Here is a 22,783-nt window from a genome sequence, read left to right on the forward strand (position 1 = left end):
AATGGAGCATGGCAGTGGTGTGAGCTGAGTCTGCTCTGTGCCTGTGAAGGTGACTCGGAGCATAAGGGGGCAGTGGGCAGAAGCTGGAGGTGTGGGCTCTCTGGGTCCACTGCATCGTGTGTCCTTGTGGATGGTTCAGAGAACCTGTAACTCATGGAAACTGGTAGGAAACACTGAGACCACTGGTGCATGTTGGCTGTAACTTACTGCTTCTAGCAAAGTTCTACAAGAGCTGGCACTAGGGCTACCTATAAGATATGGTTTGGAAGAAGGTGGTACCTGGGCTCCCAGCCCATTCTCGAGCCCATCCTTTTCAGCAGACAGTGGGAACCAGCTCAGTGGACAGACATCAGAAGAAGGGAGTTTCCTTTACACCCTCGTGTGTTTTCTCCAATAGCTTCAAGATTGCCACCTCCTTAGAGAGAATAAGAATACAGATCCAGAGCATCCCTGCAATAAATATTTGAACCCAATGATAGAAGATGCAGGACCTCCCCAATCCTACCATGGCCTGCCTACCTATCTCTGTCAGTTTTGTGTCACTATAACAGAATACCACAAACTAGGTAATTTACAAAGAAAAGAAATTTATTTCATACAAGATCAAGGGTCTGCATCTGGCAGGGCCCTTTTGCTACATCATCCTGTGGCAGAAGGCAAAAGGCAAAAGAGCCTGCATGGAGAGAGAGAAAGAGAGGGCAATCTGTTCATAACAGATCCACTCTTGAGAAAATGTTTTCCACTCCATGAAAACAGCATTGATCCATTCCTGAGGCCAGAGCCCTCATGACCTAACCACCTCTTAGAGGCAGCATATCTAACACTGTTATTTTGGAGATAAGTTTCCAACATAGGGTATAAATATGTCAAACTAAACTCTACTGTCATCTGTAACTAAGAAGAACATTTAAAAATATTTCCGACATATGAACTTTTGGGAGACACATTCAGATCATAATCCTCCCCCACCCCCACCTACTTCTGGACTGTTATGTTAAAAATAAACTTCTGTCTTGTGTAAGCCACTGACAAGTGGGACCTTTGCTATAGCATCTTTCTCTAATTAATACATTTACACTGCAAGATTGGTGTAGCACTAGAATTTACATATGTAGATACTGACCCTTGTTTATAGAGAACACTGAACACATCCTAGGCAGTATCCCACATAATCCCTTGCAACATTGTGAAATAATGATTTTATTACTGTAGTTTTACAGATGAGATTGAAGTAACTTGATCAAAGTATCAAAGCTAGTGAGATGAATCCAAGAATCAAATCCAGGGTTTCTGAACTCCAGTGCCCATAAGTAACCACTGAACTTTAGGGGGAGCACAGGCTTGGCATGTAATATGTGCTCAGTAAGTGGTTACTATTACCTTGCCACCTGCTCCCAGTGGCCTCAGACCTCCACTTCAGAGGTTCCAAAGGCAGGCAGGCACGGGAGGGTTTCAGCACCTTAGAGGTCATCTCAATCTCACACTGCCATCAGAGTCGGAGGTGTGCTCCGGCTCGAGTCAGACATCAGTGCTGCTTAGCACTGAGACCAGGATAATTTGCTAGTTTAAAGAGAGTGCTCCTTCCTGCCCCTGCCCTGCCCCTGCCCTGCCCCTGCCCTTTGCCTCTCCATCTCCCACACCTGCTCACTGCCAGCCCAACTCCCACCTGTCGCCTCTGGCAAGGCAAATCGGCAGAACATACTGGCCTCAGTTGGAAATGTATACTTCTTGGGTGATTGATTTTAACCTCTGGTCATGATATTATGTTTCTTGAAATCCTGCTTCATGACTGCCTCACAGACTGTGTTGATAGATAATAAAGACCCTGCACCCTGACTCTAGGGTGAGTTTGGCTGCCACCTCTGGAGAGCCGATTTGTCTAGTACATGGAGTTGGGGATCCTGTTTAAGTGTTATTTTTATATCAGAGAAAAACAGCTTGAGGAGGCCAAGGGAGTAGCCCGGACGAAACCATGTACTGACAAATCACAGATGGGGTCCCCTTCTGCCAGAGCAGTTGAGAGGCTGTGAGAGTAGCCTTTGTTCAGTGGCCCAGACACATCAGCTCATCCTTCCTGGGGGTGCTGGACACAGCAGCATGTGTGGACTGGACAGAACCAGCACCTTGGTGACAGTTCCATTGATCCACAGGCCCATTGCTGAGCTTTTCCTGTGAGCTGCTGGGATGGTAGTGCCCAGATAGTACTTTTGCCTCCCCCCCACCACAGTATCCTTTTGCCCCTTTTTTGGCACACCTCCAAGATTTTCTTCAGAAAACCCCAAATTCCCTGATCTCAGAGCACTGGATTTTTGGAGGGCTCAGCTATGGGTGGGTTCCAAGAAGTAGACCTCCGATTCAGACTAAGCTCATCCCACACTTAGTACCTCTGGCCACAGTAAGTGGGGCATTGGCAGAATTAGTCAAATAAGGGTGAATCCTGGGACTTTTGCTGGAATTAATAGGAACTCTTTCCAACTGGTGAAGTAGGAGGGTATAGTGTGGAGAATCTGGGGGCTACTATGGAGAGCGGGGCAGATAATAAATACCAATCCGCGGGCAAGAGTCATGATATGATGGGGAAAGACAGATCCTCCTGGCATTCATTGCATCCTTGGATTAAATTGTACCTAAAGACCTACTGCTGGGCTTTTTCAATTACATAAACCAATAGAAACGTTTGATTATTGGTTGGTTTAAAGAAATTTGAAGTGTGTCATTCGTCATTTGCAGATGAAAGTGTTATAACCAAGAAATAGTGCCCATTTGAGAAAGCAATTAGAGTAAATCAGAAGGTTGTCACGGGAACTTTTACAAGGTGCTTGAAGAAAATAGAATAAAAGGAAGATTGAAATGGAACAAGGTTATTGAAGGAAGACTTTACATAAAGAAGGTGAGTTTGGGCATAGAAACAATAATAAATATTTACTGAGCTGTAAATAGTGTATCTTCATACTTTAAATGAGTTGGAAAGAGTTCCTATGAATTCCAGTATAAGTGCCAGGATTCACCCTTATTTGACTAATTCTGCCAATGCTCCACTCACTGTGGCCAGAAGCACTAAGTGTGTGCTGGATACCAGGTTAAGCAGTTTACATATGTGATGGAAGAGTATTTAAAAATAGGAACAAAATTGGGAAGTGGGTACTTTCTTCTAACCTATTGATTTTTCATTTTGTCTCCAGAAAGAAATAGTACAGTGCAGAGGAGCACCTTCTGGCTTGTGCATTTCTGAGATCTTCTGGAAGAAATGGAAAACCTTTGATGTAAAAGATTTTGGAGTTGGGGAAGATTAGGTTATTCAGAAAACATGTTCCACTAGGAATAACAAAAAAGACTGGATAAAATATAAAGAGCATTTTCTAAAATAAGATAAGGGCCAACTGAAAGAACGTTAGTGAGAAGTGACTTTTGCTCTAGGGCTTCTGCCAATTTTAGCAAGAGCCATTAGATGGGGGTCCAGCAACCCATGCAAGTTGAGAGAAGAGACTCCATCTGTAGAAAGCAGTTATCTCAAAAGGATTGCACCCTCAGAGCAAGTGCATCCAGAAGCAAACTAGCTTTTATGTCCAGACAATATTAAACCTTGAACTTGATGTAAGGTGGGACTACATCAGTGATGACCCAAGTGCTCAGCAGAAACAAACATAAATATTCTCTGGAGAAACTTACCTTCTCCAAAAATCACAGATTATTCCAAAAATATTTATCACATTGTTGAAGATAATTAGGCACATAAAGAAACAAGGAGCCATGAACAAGAACCAGCACAAAGATGACAGGAGCAACCCTATATAAACTTCAGAAACTGGAAATATCAGACCTTTTATACATAACATTATACTTACTATGTTTAAAGAAATATAAGGCAAGCCTGAAAAAAGTATGGCACAACTAGCAAACTAAAAAGCAGCTTAGCAAACTGGGCATAGTGGCTCATGCCTATAATCCCAGTGACTCAGGAGGCTGAGGCAGGAGGACTGTGAGTTCAAGGCCAGCCTCAGCAACTTAGTGAGGCCCTAAGCCTCTTAGTGAGCCAGTCTCATAATAAAAAATAAAAAGAGGCTTGAGATGTTTCTCAGGGGTAAAGCACCCCTGAGTTCAAAAAAAAAAAAAAAAAAAAAAAAAAAGAAAGAAAGAAAGAAAGAGAAGAAAAGGCAGCTTGACAGATTTTCAGTTTGAAAAAAAAAGTGAGTATAGGTTCAAAAAATGAAAAACACAACGTAAGTTAAAATTGAACAGATGAATTTAACAATATTTTAGGTAGCACTAAAAAGATTAAACATTGGGTTGGAAGAGGTTACCTAGAGTGTAATACAGAGGGTTGAAAGTATATCCAAAAGACATATGAAAGAGAGTTGGAGAATAAAAGTTAGAGTAGAAAAGACTAAAGCAAATTTCAATAGAGTTCCAGAAGGAGAGTAGTGAGAGAATGGAGCAGAGCACGATGTTGAGGGATTAGCTGAGGTTTTCTGGAACTGATCAAAAAATTACAGTGTCTACGAATGCCAGGGGAAATAAAGGAGAAGCCCACCAGAAACATCATGCATCAGAGCACCAAAGACAAAGAGAGAACATTTTAAAGCAGCAGGAGAAAAAGACAGGTTATTTTCAAAGAGCCTCATTTTCTTCATGTATTAAATGAAAATAACGACAATGTAATAGCTGACTTCTCAATACAAGGTGGAGATCAGAAAGCAGTAGAATATCTTCAGTGTGCTGAAAATAATCTCCAACTTAGAATTCTATTTATTTAGAGTACTGGGGATTGAACCCAGGGTACACTGCCACTAAGCTATCTCCCCAGTCTTTTTCATTTTTATTTTGAGACAAGGCCTGGCTAACTTGCTGAGGCTGGCCTTGAACTTATGGTCTCCTGCCTCAGCCTCCTGAGTTACTGGGATTACAAGTGTGTGCTGCCATGCCTTGTCTCCCAATTTATAATTTTATACCAAGAGAAAATTTACTAAGAAGATTAAAAAATGTATTTTATGACAAATAAAAACAGAGTTCATTACATCAGTAAAGAAAATTCTGGAGTATATGCTTCAGAGAGGAGAAAAGCAATCTTACATGGTAGATCTGAGCCCTAAAAAGGAATAAAGAGGAGGCTGGGAGGCTTGCCTAGCAGGCTCAGTGCCTAACACTGAAAAAGTAAATATATAATAAAAACAAAAAATAAATACAAATAATAAAATTATAATGTCCTGTGAAGTTACAGAATTAAAATATTGGCAACAGTAACATATAAATTAAGAATGGGGGTGGGCCGGGGTTGTGGCTCAGTGGTAGAGCACTGGGTTCCATCCCCAGCACCACATAAAAATAAACAAGTAAAATAAAGGTATTGTGTCCATCTACAACTAAAAAAAAAAATTAAAATAATAAGGGAGAATGGAGTTAAAGTATTTGAAAAATCTAATGTTGTCTGCATGCAAAGAGCAAAAGGTTTTGATTTGCTTTAGATTTTGATATGTTAATCACGCATGCTGTCACACTAGGAAAAGCATTAAAAGAATAGAGCCAGAATTAGTCAATAAAAGAAGGCAAGAAATTGAAGCAAAGGAAAAGAACAGAACAGGTGGGATTAAGAAGAAACACAAAAGATTTAGCAGAATAAGCATGAAACAAGAGGAGATTAAAGTTCTCTTTCTTTGGGGCGTAGTGAGAAAAGTCAGAAGAAAACACTAGGAGCAGCAGATGGGAGGCCCTGAAGGAGAGCGCTCTACCCTCAGCCTCTGGTCCATGTACCCATCACGCCTTACTTCCTGGATGGCGCTCAAGTAAAAAGGGCTGCAGATAGGGGATAGGAAAGGTAGCAGAATACAACAGTCACTAATATGCCATTATGTAAAAATGTGAATATGTAACAGATGTGATTCTGCAATCTGTATTTGGGGTGAAAATGGGAGTTCAAAACCCAATTTGAGTCAAATGTATGAAAGATGATATATCATGAGCTCTGTAATGTTTTAAATAATCAGTAAAAAAAAAGAAATATTAAAAAAAAAAAAAGGGCTGCAGAGTCTGGGGTGTGGGAATAGCAGAAGCATCCTAGTACCAAGAGCAATACAGGATCACCCCAAGCCTTGGAAACCTTGGGAAGTTTCCTGTGACCTATCACAGCATCCAGGCAGCAAGATCGTCTGTGTTGTGATCCAGAGTGGGACAGACAGGGGAGGGAAAGAGAAGGAGTTGACCAGAATGGGGACCAACACGACTATCTGTGTGGCTCAGGAACAAGGGCCCCATGGGCGGTGGATGCTGCAGCTGAGACGACGTTTCTCAGAAAGCAAGCAGTATTACTGAGGATGATTTCAGACACATGTAACAGAAAATTCCATTCAACTGGGTTTAAATAATTTGGAAATTTATTGGTTCACTGGGTCACTGAGGCGAGGCTGGGCTTCCAACCAATTTAATCCAGAGACTCTGGTGGATTTTCCCTTGATTTTCTTAGCACTGCTTTTCCAGCTCTGCTTGTCTCTGGTGTCAGCTTCAAGTACTCAGGCAATAGCTGCTCTGGGCCCATGACCTGGGCCCTCCAGAATCCAGAAGAAAAGATACCGTCATTTCTTACACTTCCTTCCAAGACAAGGAAACATTTTTATTTGATTTATTTATTTTTGTGCGGTGCTGAGGATCAAACCTAGTGCCTCATGCATGCTAGGTAAGGGCTCTAACACTGAGCCACAACCCCAGCAGCAAAAAGAAAAAAAGAAAAAAGTTGTTACAAGGAGAAAGTCTCATTCGTCCGCTCTGAGCCATGTGCTTATTCTAGAAACAGTCCCCATCCTTGGGAGAATACCATGTTTGACTTAGACAAATCAGGGCTCTTTCTTGACTAGAGTCAGTTCTCCCAACTGCATGGCTACTAAAGAATAAGAAGAGATGGAATGGTGTTGAAAAGACAACAAAAGCTCTTCTACTTTAGCTGTCCAACAGTCACATACATCCTCCATGCCAGGTTACATACAACTTTAGAAATGCCTGTGCCTAAGCCAGGCATGGTGGTGCACACCTATAATTCCTGGGAGGTTGAAGCAGAAGGATTATGACTCTGAGGCCAGCCTCAGCAACTCAGTGAGACCCTGTCTCAAAATGAAAAAATGAAATATGGGCTGGGATGTAGTTCAATAGCAGAGCACCCCGGGGTTCAATACCCAGGACTGCCAAAAAAAAAAAAAAAAGTCAATGCCTAATATGATGTACTCATTCCCTTCTAAAAATGTAGTACCTAAACACCCCATTTTATATGCAGTGGCAAGTTCAGGACCTCTGGGAGAGGTACAAGCCTTGACACTAAGTCAATTACCTACTTGCACCTGGGTTTAAAAGAAACCAGGGGTAGGAGAGATGAGGTGGTTGTTCCCTGCTCTAAGAGCTGGGTAAGTTCTAAGCCTCAATTTCTTCTTGAATTTTTTATTAATTAATTAATTTTAACTAGGTATATACAACAGCAGAATGCATCTTGATTCATTGTACACAATTGCAGCATAACATTTCATTTCTCTGGTTGTACATGATGTAGCGTCACACCATATGGGCAGTCATACATGTACCTAGGGTTAATGATGTCCATCTCATTCCACCATCTTTCCTGCCCCCATACCCCCTCCTCTTGTATATAATGAGAACTGTAATATCTGCTCTGCAGGGTGTGATGCTGATTTAAAATAAAATAATTATTGATGAAAATAAACCAAAGTGAGCTGTTTACTTGTATCTCAACTACTGATAATAAATATGCCACATTTGCAGCTGATATGCCAAATCCTGGAGCTCAAAGTGTTACCCCTTTGATTAAAAGAAAGACCTGTCCCCACAATTTCTTCTTTGAGTCTGAGGACCTTTGACACACAGACCTGGCCGCTGGGACACAGTCCTATTGCCCTGCAGCCCTCTGAACTTGCAGCTCTCTTCATTGGCTGAAGTCACTCTATTGTCTACACCAGTGCCTCTGCCATTTCCTTACTTCTCTGACCACAGGCCTCTGTGGCTCCTGACTTTCTTAGGCCAACAGGAATTTTCTTTTTTTTTTCTTTTTAATATTTTTTAGTTGTAAATGGATCTTTTGTTTTATCTATTTATTTATATGTGGTGCTCAGGATTGAACCCAGGGCCTCACACATGCCAGGCAAGTGCTCTACCACTGAGCCATAACTCCAGCCCCCAACAGAAATTTTCTGTGCACTTCTTCAGATCAGCTCTTTCAAAGAAGTTTCCCAGGGTTGGGGTTGTGGCTCAGTGGTAGAGCACTTGCCTGGCATGTGTGAGGCCCTGGGTTCAATCCTGAGCACCACATATAAATAAATAGATAAAATAAAGATCCATTGACAACTAAAAAAAAAAAAAGTTAAAAAAAAAATAAGTTTCCCACAACCCAGCTGCTGGCTCCTAATAATGCCCTTGTGTTACAGAGACTCCTTCCCAGAGTCTCACGGTATATATGTGTATGTGTGGGGGTGGTGGTGCTGGGTTACAGTGATGGTCAAGTGCAACCTCATTTCTCACCTGGATTAGCAGCATTCTCCAACATCTCAGTCTGGCTTGGCTACTAGTATAGCCTCCGCTACCACATTTCTTTCACACACAATGTCTGCCTCAGAGGACAGTCGTATCTATCTCTCCCTCTTCCCCTGCCTCAGTTTGACCTTCAGGAAATCTCACTCCATTTGCTGCATTTGTTTAAATGCCATTCATAAGCCAGGTTCAAGTTCTTTCCCACAGAGCTCCTGGGTAGCCTACAAACTGGAGTGGACACATGTCTTAAGCAGGCCTAGTTCACCAGGATCCCACAGAGAACTTCGGGAGGCATGTTGCCTTGTTCTTTCAGGATCTCAACAGAGATCTACCCAGCTCTACCAGCCAAAAAATGTGGCTGTATTGCTCTACCCAGCCAAAAGATGTGGCTGTATTCACTATGTGACTTTCAACAAATCACATTCACTAAACCTTGGGTTTTTTTTTTTTTAATTTTTTTTATTTATTTATTTATTTTTTATTGGTTGTTCACAACATTACAAAGCTCTTGACATAACATACTTCATACATTGGACTGAAGTGGGTTATGAACCCCCAATTTTACCCCAAATGCAGATTGCAGAGTCACATCGGTTACACTTCCACAATTTTACATAATGTCCTATTGGTCATTGTTGTATTCTGCTACCTTTCCTATCCCCTACTATCCCCCCTCCCCTCCCCTCCCAACTTCTCTCTCTACCCCATCTACTGTAATTCATTTCTCTCCTTGTTTATTTTCCCATTCCCTCACAACCTCTTGTATGTAATTTTGTATAGCAATGAGGGTCTCCCTTCATTTCCATGCAATTTCCCTTTTCTCACCCTTTCCCTCCCATCTCATGTCTCTGTTTAATGTTAATCTTTTCTTCCTACTCTTCCTCCCTGCTCTGTTCATAGTTGCTCTCATTATATCAAAGAAGACATTTGGTATTTGTTTTTTAGGGATTGGCTAGCTTCACTAAGCATAATCTGCTCTAGTGCCATCCATTTCCCTGCAAATTCTATGATTTTGTCATTTTTTATTGCTGCATAGTACTCCATTGTGTATAGATGCCACATTTTTTTTATCCATTCATCTACTGAGGGGCATCTGGGTTGGTTCCACAGTCTAGCAATTGTGAATTGTGCTGCTATGAACATCGATGTGGCAGTATCCCTGTAGCATGCTCTTTTAAGGTCTTCAGGGAATAGTCCAAGAAGGGCAATAGCAGGGTCAAATGGTGGTTCCATTCCCATCTTTCCCAGGAATCTCCAAACTGCTTTCCAAATTGGCCGCACCAATTTGCAGTCCCACCAGCAATGTACAAGTGTACCCTTTTCTCCACAACCTCTCCAGCACTTGTTGTTGTTTGACTTCATAGTGGCTGCCAATCTTACTGGAGTGAAATGGTATCTTAGGGTGGTTTTGATTTGCATTTCTCTGACTGCTAGAGATGGTGAGCATTTTTTCATGTACTTATTGATTGATTGTATATCCTCCTCTGAGAAGTGTCTGTTCAGGTCCTTGGCCCATTTGTTGATTGGGTTATTTGTTATCTTATTGTCTAATTTTTTGAGTTCTTTGTATACTCTGGATATTAGGGCTCTATCTGAAGTGTGAGGAGTAAAGATTTGTTCCCAGGATGTAGGCTCCCTGTTTACCTCTCTTATTGTTTCTCTTGCTGAGAAAAAACTTTTAAGTTTAATTAAGTCCCATTTGTTGATTCTTGTTGTTAACTCTTGTGCTATGGGTGTCCTATTGAGGAATTTGGAGCCCGACCCCACAATTTGTAGATCGGATCCAACTTTGTCTTCTATCAGACGCAGAGTCTCTGGTTTGATATCAAGTTCCTTGATCCATTTTGAGTTAACTTTTGTGCATGGCGAGAGAAAGGGGTTCAGTTTCATTTTGTTGCATATGGATTTCCAGTTTTCCCAACACCATTTGTTGAAGATGCTATCCTTCCTCCATTGCATGCTTTTAGCCCCTTTATCAAATATAAGATAGTTGTAACTTTGTGGATTTGTCTCTGTGTCCTCTATTCTATACCATTGGTCCACCCGCCTGTTTTGGTACCAGTAAACCTTGGTTTTCTACTTTGCTCAAATAGGAATAGAAATACCTACTTGGCAGGGTTGACATTTCAAATGTAAGACATTCACATTGTTGGAAAAAATTCTAAAGCAATATAGAGAGGTATAATATTAAAAAGAAAAATCTCCCTTTTCCTATAATCTTTAGGCTACCCTTATTAACAGTTTATTGTGGGCTGGGGTTGTGACTCAGTGGTAGAGCGCTTGCCTAGCATGTGTGAGGCACTGGGTTCAATTCTTAGCACCACATATTTTAAAAAAATAGATAAAGGTCCATCAATAACAAATAAAAATATTTTTTTTAAAAACCAGTTTATTGTGTTTTCTTCCAGAAATTTACCCCTTAGAGGATTTTTTTTCCACTTAAAGATTTATCCTGGATATGATGTTCCTGCTTTCTTCAATGAAAATATGTCTTGACCCTGTCAGCATATGTAGAGCCTGTATTTTATAGCATTGGCTATAATAAGTGCAATTATTTTTCTACTGATAAACATAAAAAATTTTTAAGGTGTTTTTTGTTTTGTTTTGTTTTGTTTTCCTAGCACCATCAATGCCCCAATGATCTATTTTGTTCAAATGTCTTGAAATTACAAATTCACTTTTATTTGTTCTAATTAGTTATACATGACAATAGATTGTACTTTGACACATCATACATAAATGGAGATAACTTTCCATTCTTCTGGCTGTACATGGTGTAGAGTTTCACCTGTCATGTAATCATATATGCACACAGGGTAATAATGTCTGATTCATTCTACTATCCTTCCTATCCCATACCTCCTCCCCTCCCTTCACTCCCCTCTGTCTAATCCAAAGTACCTCTATTCTTCCCTAGCCCCTCCCCTATTGTGAATTAGCATCCACATATCTGAAAAAACATTTGACCTTTGGTTCTTTGGGATTGGTTTATTTCCTTAGCACGTGATATTCTCCAGCTCCATCCATTTACTGGCAAATGCATAATTTCATTCTTTTTTAAAGCTGAGTAATACCATTGTGTATATATACCATATTTTCTTTATCCATTCAGATACTAGATTTCTTTTTTTCCTTTGTTCACTTAAAAACTTTTTGTAAGCCAGATACTCAGGAGGCTGAGGAAGGAGGCTCACAAGTTCCAGGCTGGCCTGGAAAATTGAGCAAGAACTTATCTTAAAATAAAAATAAAAAGAGCTGTGAATGTAGCTCAGTGGTAAAGCACCTCTAAATAAATAAATAAATGTGAAGGACTGGGGGTGTATGTAGCTCAGTGACTATCATGTTCAGACCCCTGCTTCGGTCTCCAGTACTGCAAAAATCAAAAATCCCAACCTTTTTGTTAGCAGAAAGAGAAAAGAAGTCTCATCTTAGTGACCTGGAGGATCTAAAGAGAAGGTGGTGTTGGAACGCAATCTTGCATTTGAATGTTGAGAGTTTTTCTATAATTGCTATTTGCAGAGCGAGAGAAAATGCCTTGCCTGGAGCCAGGCCTCCAGCCTTGGGCTGGTCCTGTCCCTCCTCAGAGCTCTTTTCTCCTGAGCGAATGCTAAGCCACTTTCCCCAGGTCCTGGTGGCTCTTCCTACTTTCTCTCCCCTGGGGAGAACTGAGCAGCGCATCAAATCTGCTCCTTAGGGTCTGGCACCCTCTGCTGGTTTCTAGGACTCACCACAATCCTTAGAAGATTTTAGGACCTACAGAGTTTAGGGCTCAATCCATGTCCACTCCTCCCTGTCACATGGGGAGAGGAAGGCAGCAAGTAGAGAAGAGACTTGCTCAAGAAAAAAGCAAAAACTAAGCTCCTGGGCCCAGAACTTGGGTCTCTGACCTTTCTTTCCACATGCCATCTTGGGAGGAATGAAGAAGACACCAAGGGGCTGGGGATGTGGCTCAAGAGGTAGTGCACTCGCCTGGCATGCGTGCGGCCCAGGTTCGATCCTCAGCACCACATACAAACAAAGATGTTGTGTCCGCCGAAAACTAAAATAATAATAATAATAATAATAATAATAATAATAATAATAATATATTTTAAAATTCTCTCTCTCTAAAAAAAGAAGACACCAAATGCCAGACTGGGTGACCAACCTGGGGGAGGAAGGTTTCAACATATGCCTGGGGCCCTCAGGGACTCCAGTCACACAAGGCCCCTGGAATTGGAGGAACAAATGTTCAGCTGGAGCCATCCTTTGATTGCTCAGGGGCAGAGGGCCCTGCTGTCCCCCCTGGTCTGCTGCATTTCTCCCCTCAGAGCGCAGATGAGTTAAAGAACACCCAAGGCATAGGCCATGCTTCTCCAAATGCCAGCTTTGATGGCCCCTTTATGTATTTTTTTCATATCCATGTACTACCCAGATTATTATTTACTTATTTTTTTTAAATGTCTCATTTTAAGCTTAAAGTTCCAAGGAAATCATCACTCTTCCCCCAGGTGATGATCCATGCATGCATCTGGTTTCCTGGCAGCTGTCTCTGAATCTTCATTTAGTGCAAGAAAGTTGATCCTCACCAAGTTCTCCACTTGAAGCTGGTATCTTTCAGTAGCGACCTTGTTCTGTGCCTTCCCAATGCTATTTAATCCTCATTCCAGCTCTGTGTGGTAGGCATTCTGGTCCCCATGGGAAATTGAGGCACAGACAGGCTAGTTACTTAAATCCCCACAGTTTGCAAGTGGTTGAGCTGAATTTTTCACACCCTGATTATTTTCAATATCAACCGATCTTGCTTGAGTTCTGAAACTAAAAGTAAAATGATACAAAGCAATAATTAAGAAATAATGTCAGGGGCAGTATCTATGCAATAGAGACTCTCTGTGCAGGGGGGACAGAGAGTGGCCCCATGAGGGCAGCAGGTGGGCCATGCTGTGATAGAGGCAGGGACAAAGTTCAAGGTCCAGACACACAGGAGATTAGGGATTGTGTTGGTGATAAGTCCTGGTTATGGTGGGGAGGAGTGGGTAAGGAGGAGCATCCTGGGTTCTACCCTTGATGTCGCTGATCCTGCTGGATACCCTGTGGCCCCTTTGGTCATCCATCTACAGGCCATCAATAACATTCTCCCCATGGGGGGCCTTCTGGATGGGGTGGCTCACTGGGGCTGGTAAGTGCTGGACCACTGTGGGATAGGCAGGGAAGGGATGGTTGGGATACAGGCAGAAGCATAAGCTGAGATGATAATACCAAATGATAATGATATTGGCTTCAGTTACTTTATATGCTAAACATCCTATCCATGTAAACACAGATATGTACCACCCAGGTTCCCCTTCAAGGAAGAACTTGCTGGTCAGCTGGAGGAGCGTGGCCAGCAGGAAGTGTCTAGCTGTCTGCTCCTTTGGGATCAGCCTCAGTGGCAGAAAACACCTCTTATCCTTCCCAGGACTGCCCACATAGCTGATGACTGGATGAGGCACGGGTACAAAGACCTGCCATTTCAACCCAGCAAGGGACACTCTGGGGCCAATCTTCCTCCATGGCTCCAGAACCCTGGATTGGAATTTAGCTCCAATCCTATTTCCTTCCTCTTCTTACCAATGCAGGTGTTGATTCCAAGCAAACCCCAAGCATTACAAACTCAGCCTGTGACATGTCTATTTTATGTGCCTAGGACATAAGAGGCATATAACTAGTTTTGATTAAGCAATTCCATATATGAATTCAAAATGTGAGAATTTCCTTGCTCATTGGAAACCACCTTCTGGTTGGTCTTAGATTTAATTTTGGAAAAGCACTGAAAATAGGCAGCTAGAAAGGTCATTCACAGCTTCCATGTATGATCAGGCCCTCACAGAACCACAGTGAATAACTTGAAGCGATAGGCCGAGGACACTTCTGGAGAGCAGAAGGGCAATGAGGAAGATGGCCATTATGGTGGGCACAGCATCGTGTTCATTCAGGGGCTCCACAGACATCTACCAAGAGCATATTATGAGCTATGGGTATGTTAGGAGGGGAAAAATGCTTTGGAGAAACACCTTACAGAAGATCTCTAACACTACTATCCCCTGAGGGACAGTCTTCAGCTCTGTAAACTTTGGGTATTTTCCTAGACAATTCCTTTTTTGTTTGATTTTTTTAACTGAATAGCTGATGTTTTCATAATAAAAATAAGTATCAACCAAAGAGTCTTTAAATAGACAAAAAATTCCAAGGGCTTCTTCATCCTTTAATAACATTGACTATGAGATTTTCAATCCTCTCCACTGCTTATTGTTGTGCACATGTCTACTTCACAGTCTTTATTATGAAAATAGCATTTGGAGTGCTCTTTCTGTCAATTGGCTTTATTTCAAGAAGTCTGTTTCTAGTTTTAATACAATGAACATATCGTCATTTTAAGGCCCGCACAGTACTTTATCCTGTGGTCAAATCATGCTTGGTTAACTATGCCCTACTTCCAGCTAGTCATTGCAAATGGTTCTAGCTCTGCCCTAACAGAAAAGTTTTTCATGGATATATTTCATATATAGATAGATTCCCCAAACTTTTTAAAAAAAACTAGGGATTGAATCCAGTGGGTAACTTACCCCTAAGCTACATCCTCAGCCCATTTTAATTTTGAGGTAGGATCTCATTAACTTACTCAGGGCATCCATAAGTTGCTGAGGCTGACCTTGAACTTGCCTTTGGAGTCCCTGGGATTACAAGCATGTACTATTGCACCCAGGGAATTTTTTTCCCCTCTTGAATAACTTCCTTTGTGTATCAATCCAGAAGAGGACTTCTACAAAGTAGATAATCAGTTTTGTCAGTATGTTCTCCAGAAAATATGGTCAAATTTCCAGCTCATCTTCTTTACTAGCACCATCTTCTAAAATGTTGCTAATATTACAAATTAGAGATCAACCTAGTTCTAATTTTTCATGTGCATTTCTCTGTCTTGGAGACCAGCTTTTTCTCTTGAGGAACAGTGTGCTGTCATGCCAGGAGATGGCGCTGTGGTTCTGCACTCAGACTCCCGGAGCCTGCCTTGGAGCTAGTGGTGGTGGTGGTGGGGTGCACCAAGAGAGGCCATGCCAAGAACTCCTGTGGGCTCCCCAGTTTTCCATTTGAGTCCAGAAGACCTGGTTTGGGTGAAGAGGTGTTACTCTGCCTTTTGAATTCCTGCCTTGCTCTGCCCTACAGGCTATCACTCAGTGAGGCCAGACTCAGTTCATGTCCTCCCAAACCACCCAGAACCAATGGGAGGAAATTTACAGACAAAATTCACTCTGGATGCTGTATTTCCTTAAGGAAAGCTATTAGGAATTGGAGGCATTTGCTGCCAGCTGTAGGTACCTGAGATCTTGGGGGATGTAGGGGCTGTTTGGTGGGGAGGAGAGCCAGTGTGGGCAGGGGTTGGGGTCTGAACAAGATCCCCTATCAGCTTGGAGCTCGCGTGGAGACAAAATGCAAGCTGAGGCTAGGAAGACAAAGAAGAGACAAACTGGTAGGGTCTCACTTTGGCAGACATACTGAAATTAGAATGATACAGATTAGCTCCACTGCACAAGGATGATACGCAAATTCGTGAAGTGTTCCATATATAGAGGGGGGGGGAGAGGAGTGAGAGAGAGAGAGAGAGAGAGTGAGAGAGAGAGAGAGAGAGAAAGAGAAAGAGAGAAAGAGAAATTGTCTGGATCTCAAGGCCAAGCTTAGAAGTATGGGCTTTATTTTGCAAGCAGAGATGTGCTGATGGAAGACGGAGGTTTTACAGCAAGAAGTTGGTGGGATGGCGTTTGTGCCTTGACAAAATTGGCCCAAGGTTTAGCTAACCCAGTGGTGTTCCTCCTGTGTTCTAGAACATGTTTCCCTCTCCTGACTGACGTCTCAGAGAGGCCAGCAGGGTTGTCCGCTTTCTTCCTCCTGAGTGCCCTCTTTCCCTGACTTCTGTGTTCTCCCACCACCTCTGCCCCAGCAGCACCCCCTCTGTCTCTTCTGCAGCCTCTTCCCCTTCATCTAGCCATGAAAAACTGCCCTTCATCAAGGCTCCTCTCAGCCTGTCCTCTCCCCTGGGTGATGCAGTTTAATTATACCCTACACAGAGATGACTCAGCCCAGGCCTCCCCTCTGCACTCAGATCCATAGAGCCAACAGCCTGCTTGACAGCTTCTCTTGAGTGTTTCGGAAGTACCTTGAATTTATGTCCCAAAGTTTGCCCGATGCTGGTCCTCTTCTGGTGTTTACTGCTGGGTGGACGACACCAGCATCCATCCTGTTAAATAGGTTAAAACTTTAAGAAACATCCTTGACACCTCCCCTCATTTTCAACCAGTCCCCAGGTCCACTTGACCCTACTTCCCTGACACTAAACTTCCACTTCTTTTCATTTCCTCTGCCACTCACCCAGGTCAAGGCTGCACTGTTTTGCCTTGCCCCCACCCCCACCCCCCCACCCCGCCTGGACAGTCACAGAGCCTTCTAATTGGTCTTCCTGCTTCCACTTTGGCTGCTTTCCAACCCTGTCTTCACTCTGGGTGGCCTGAACCTTCAAAGCATAGAACTGACCAGTCATTCCCATTGCCAAGGTATGTCTTAAAAAAATCCTTTCAGGGTTAAAATAATGAACCCAGAAAAGAGCATAAAACAAATGTACAATTGAACACCTGTGAAATGACTGACCAAGAAAGGAGATGAAATCTTGCCAGGCTGTCCTTCCCAGGGTGCCCCTCAAAGCAGAACTGTCTCCTTCCCCTACTCCCAGAGCTATGACCCCAACTTTTGTAGCAAATAGCAGTCAGTAGCTACTTAGGGACTGCCCCTGGCTTACTCCACTCACCAGTTGGACTTCATAATGGTGTAAAAGTATATGAATTCAGTAAAACCGTAACTTGACTTTTGACCTTTTCCTGAGCTAGTGATAAGTAGTAAGATACTCTTAGGAGATCTCAGCTCCCAGAAAGCCCTACCACCATGAGGGGAAACAACCAATGCTTTACAGTATAGTACGTTGCCAGCAATTTTTGGATATTGTATTTCCAAACCCCTTCATGTCAATGTCTACAGATGTGTTCACTGCATCCATATATGTTATGGTTTGGATGTGAGATGCTCCCCACCAAAACCTCATGTGTGAAATGATGCAAGAAGCTTTAGAGGACAAATGATTGGGTTATGAGAGTCTTATAGCAATGAATTATCCAATCAATTAATTAATCCTCTGATAGGGATCAACTGAGTGGTAACTGAAGGTGGGTAGGGTGTGGCTGGAGGAGGTGGGTCATTGAGGGTGAACCTTTGGGATACATATTTTGAATATAGCCAGTGGAACCTCTTCTTTCTGATCATCATGTGATCAATTTCTCTCCTCCACACTCTTCCACCATGATGATCTGCATCACCTTGAGCCCTGAGAAATGCAGTTGGCTGTCTATGGACTGAGAGATCTCTGAAACTGTGAGGCATCATATAAACTTTTCCTCCTCTAAAATTGTTCTTATCAGGTCTTTCAGTCACTACAGCAAAAAAAAAAAAAAAAAAAAAAAAAAAACCTAACATATAACAATGCTGGTTTTCAACTTCCACACTATCTAAATTACTGAAGATATTCAGTGTGTTATTATAAAATAGGATTTGTGTTACAGGATTTTGCCCAGCTCTGGGCTACTGCAAGTGTTACCAGCATGTTCAGGGCAGGGTGGGCTGAGCCACAGTAGGTAAGGTACATCAAATGCATTTTCAGCTTGAGATATTTTCAATTTATACTGGGCTTATCTGTAGCCTTATCATAAGTTGGGAAGCATCTGTATTTTTCTTTGTCATCCAAACATGCATTCCTAAATACTGTAGTTCCAATTCACCTGTTTTGTTCTTTATTTATATGCCCATTTGGTTTTCTTTAACCTAAAGCTCCCCTTCCTTCTCTTTCTCTTCCCTCTTGAAATTGATACTGTTTTTGTTTCATTGTTTGTTTTGATATTGGGGATTGAACCCAGAGGCACTCAACCACAGAGTTACATCCCCAACTCTTTTGATGTTTTAGAGACAGGTCTCCCTAAGTTGCTTAGGGTCCTGGCTAAGTTGCTGAGGCTGACTTTGAACTTGCAATCCTCCTGCTCATCCTCCCAAGTCACTGGGATTACAGGCATGTGCCACCATACCTGGATCCACTGTTCTTAAAATAAAGAAAAAATATTACCTTCCATGCCTTTTTTGATTAGGTCATCCCAAATCCCTCCAGCCTATCTACCCCACCAGGCTGTACTTCACCCCCTCTTCCAACCTCCTGCAAATCCTGTTTCACCATGTCCCCTGCATGCAATCCTCCCTCCATGCTCAGACAGGACTTTCACAATGGTTATTTCCTCAGCTGGAAATGGCCTTCCCTCTCTGCATCTACCAGTTAACTCCTTACATCTCTGTTGAAGTACTCCCTCCTCAGAGAAGCCTCCCTGCTCCCTGACCTAGTCAGTGCTCACCTCAGCCTCTCAAGGGCCCTCCTTCTTCCTCCCAGCATGTTCTAGGCTGTGGTTTTCCTTCTGTTTGGAAGATGACAGCGTTAATGACTGCCAGCTCCATGAGGATAGGGGTTAAATCTGCCAGCAGCCAGCAATACAACCAGGAGAGAGACTGGCTCTGGACACCTCCTTACACAGAGGCCAGAAGGGGAGCAGCAGCAGGGAGCAGTCAGAAGAGCAGAAGGTGAGGGCTCCTCTCCAGAATGCTGGAAGTCATGCCAGGGCCCTACAGCCCAACAATCAAAACCACAGGAGCTGACCTGAGGGTGTGGCTCAGTGGTAGAGCACTTGCCTAGCACGCACAAGGCCCTGAGTTTGATCCCTGGCACCTGCCAAAAAGAAAGAAGCAGGAGGGGCCAACCACTCCCATTTGGTCCACTGGGGCTGAGCTAATTGAAAGTCAATGTTCCCTGGCTCCCCCAGCCCAGTTCTGGTGGGCAGCAGTATCCCCTACCTCTTCACCCCTATTCCCTGAGCCCTGCCCCTTCTTTCAAGCTCACCCAGGGTGTGGAAGATGTGCAGGTTGGCTTTGTGGGGAACTAGGTGGAGGTCCCTTGGACAAAGGCTCAGAGGGAGTCTACAGGGTATGGTAAGATGGGCTAAGGGTGAGACACCAGCTGGAAAGGCACAGCCTTAGGATTTCAGGTGGCTGGGGAAGCTTAAGTAGAACTGTCTAGGATGTAGAAGAGAGAGGAAATGAGTCTCTCCTTTCTTTTTCTTTTTAATATTTTTTAGTCAATGGACCTTTATTTTATTTACTGATACGTGGTGCTGAGAATCGAACCCAGTGCCTCACACATGATAGGCAAGTACTCTGCCACTGAGCCACAACTCCAGTCCTTCTCCTTTCTTTTTCTAACTTTCTTCTTCCCTCCATCTCTCTAGGGAGTTGGCCTTTCCTCCCTCTGTTCTCCTGGGACTCTGAAACCTGGAGTTCTTAGAATCCTCAAGCCTGAAGTGAGACACCCCATCATTGGTGAGGGAGGGAGAGAGAGAAGGAGGGAGGAAGAAGAGAAAGAAAGGTTATTGAGAGGGGAAGGGTCATAAGCCCAAATTCCTGGGCTCCTGCTGCTTTGGTCATTCTGAGAAAGAAAAAGAAGAGAGAGAGAGAGAGAGAGAGAGAGAGAGAGAGAGAGAGAGAGAGAGAAATTTAGAGACAGACACAAATAGAGACCAAATTCTAGCCATGGGAGAAACATGAAAAGACACAGAAAAGGCAGCTAGAGAGAATCCGACAGAGACAGAGGGCTCTGCTTTCGCCCGCAGCCATTCCGATGTTATCTGTCTCCAGCTGCTTCTCTCCCCCTCCACAGTCACCACCTCTGCCCCTCCTTCTTCTTCAGCCCCTAAATCAGACACCCAAGTTTCTCTTTCTCTGTCTCTCTTTTGCACAGGGACTAGAAGTGGAGTTTAGAGGTTCCTGGCACTTGAGGCGAGCAATGGGGGAAGAGGCGGAAGAGCTCGGTGCCCAAAGAGGGGTCAGGCTGGCACCTCCCCACTCCTGCTGCCCAGAGTGTCCCTCATGAACATTTCTCTGCATGTGCATTTGTGTAGAAGTGGCATGTGCACGCGCATGCACCTGCATGCAATCTCCAGGGAGGCAGGTGTTCATTTCAGCCTGAGCCAGTGCATCTCTGTCCATCTGTACCAGTGGGTAAAAGTTACCCAGCATTGCCTAAGGGGAAGAGTGTGGTTTCTATGGGGTTATCTGCTCGCCTGTGCCAGCTGTCAGTGTGTGAGTGTGCCTACGGAACACACATCTTGATTTATCTTGTGTGCCTTGGTCTGTATCTCCCACTTCCCAGTCCTGCTCTCTAGAAAGGCTACTAGGATGACAGCGGGGAGGTGAAGGCTCAGAAACATCTGAACTCATGTCTCTGAAAATTTGTGGACAGAAGTCATCAATCTGGCTCCACCCAGATGCCAAGCAACCCCAGATAAGAATGCAGAGAGGGCAAAGGGGAGTGGGCAGAAGTAAAGTTGCTGCTGGAACCAAAGCCCTGGAAACTGAGGTTTCCTGCCCATCACGGACTCCAGCCCATACCTCCCTGGACCAAAGCTTGGACAGGCAATCCCACACCAAGTGATTCTGGAGTGGGACTCTTTGGGGGAAGGATCAGAGCTTGGGGAGTTCAGGGATGGCTAAAGATTCTGTGCTAGATCTGGCCAGAGCTAGCGCTGCAGGAGGGGTGGGGTGAGCTGTGTGTGTTTGTAGGAAAGGTGGGGGGTGGGGGCAGAAAAGCTGCCTGCGGGGGAGAAGGCTTCTTGGCAAACGCCCCAGTTTCCTGAGCTGATCCCTGCTCCCTGCCACTGCTCCCAATTCTGTTGTTTCAATAACATCATTTTTATCCACCCCACAGAGAGACTGTATCTTCAGAGGGGGAGGCAAGGGGTAGGGCTAGGGCATGGGGGATGTGGCAACGGAGAGAGGCTGGGGTCTGGAGTCAGCCAGGACTAGATTTGGGGCGCTCCCTCCTCAGGCAGAGGCAGGGCGGTCCCAGAGCCCAGGTCCCCTGATGACAAAGACAAATACATTAAAATTCTTGCCTCAGAGAAGAATGCAGGATAGGGAGAGCATTTCATAATCTGCAATAACAGTAGCAGGGCGGGGGCAGGGTGGGCAGGGGGTTTGGAACCCAGGCAGTATTCCCCAGGGACTGGTCACTTGTCACCTACAGCCTCCAGGGAGCCCTTAGAGTACTCTGGCTGCCTGTTTAGCACCATCTGGCCCAAATGGATATGTCTCTGAATGTGCAGTGTCCAGGGTTAGTGTTGCCCTGCAGAAATGACAACTGTGAGTACAAAATCACTAGGCACTGGGAAGTTGTTGAAGGTTAAAATGACCACTGTCTCACTTAGCTACTGCCCCCCTCTGCTCCTTCCCTTTTTCCAGAGTACCCCCCCCCCTTCAGCTCTCTGCACCAGTACAAAGGACTGGTCAGACCCAGCCTGGACACCAGGTGGGACTCCCAGAAAACCTAGGGGCTTCCTCTGGGCCAATATTTCTCTATTTCTTCTCTTCTCTACTTATTCCTCTTCCTTTCCCAGATCTTTTTTCTCTTCTGGGGTAGGCATCCATAGTCTTTTGTTGCTTCCCCTTGGACAACCAGCCTCATCTTGATCCACTCTTCCCCACTATCTGGGATACTCAGGATAGTGCATTCTCTTATTCACTAGGGGTGTTTGTCTTTCTTGGCAGTGACCTCAGTCTCCACTTCCAGAGTACACCCCAGACAAGGGAGAGCTTTCTTCCTGGTGCCTGAAGTTTCTGCCACATGGGCTTGAGGTGCTGTATCTGTCCTCCCTTCAAGGACAGCCTTAAAATGTTGTGGATTCTCTAAATGGTAGTGATAGGGAAACTGGCCCCTGCTGCAGAACGTCAGCACCACCTGTCCCTCTGCACTCCTGGGGTATGTCGGGGGGCCTCTGCCCCGAACTGAGGAGCAGGGGCTGCCGCCCCCGCTGCCAGCCGCTTGCGGTGATGAATGGAGCTGTCCCTCCTCCCCACCGGGCCTTTGATCTCCCCCTCGTGGGGAGGGGCCCGGGGGCATCAAAGACATTTTTGTGGCATTAGAGAATCAGATAAACGCCATCTCACCTGCAGCTGGCTCTCCCACCCTCTGCCCGGGCCAAGCTGGGGGAGGAACTCGAGGAAGGGACCGCGGACACGCGAGGCGCTGCTGCAGCGAGTTCTGGCCGCACATCTCTGGGAAGTCCGCAACCTCCTCCCTTGCTCTCGCTTACACGTGCGAGCACTCGAGCGCTGGCCC

Source organism: Spermophilus citellus (genome assembly GCF_964194105.1).
Source record: "Spermophilus citellus genome assembly, chromosome: 11".
Lineage (NCBI taxonomy): Eukaryota > Metazoa > Chordata > Mammalia > Rodentia > Sciuridae > Spermophilus > Spermophilus citellus.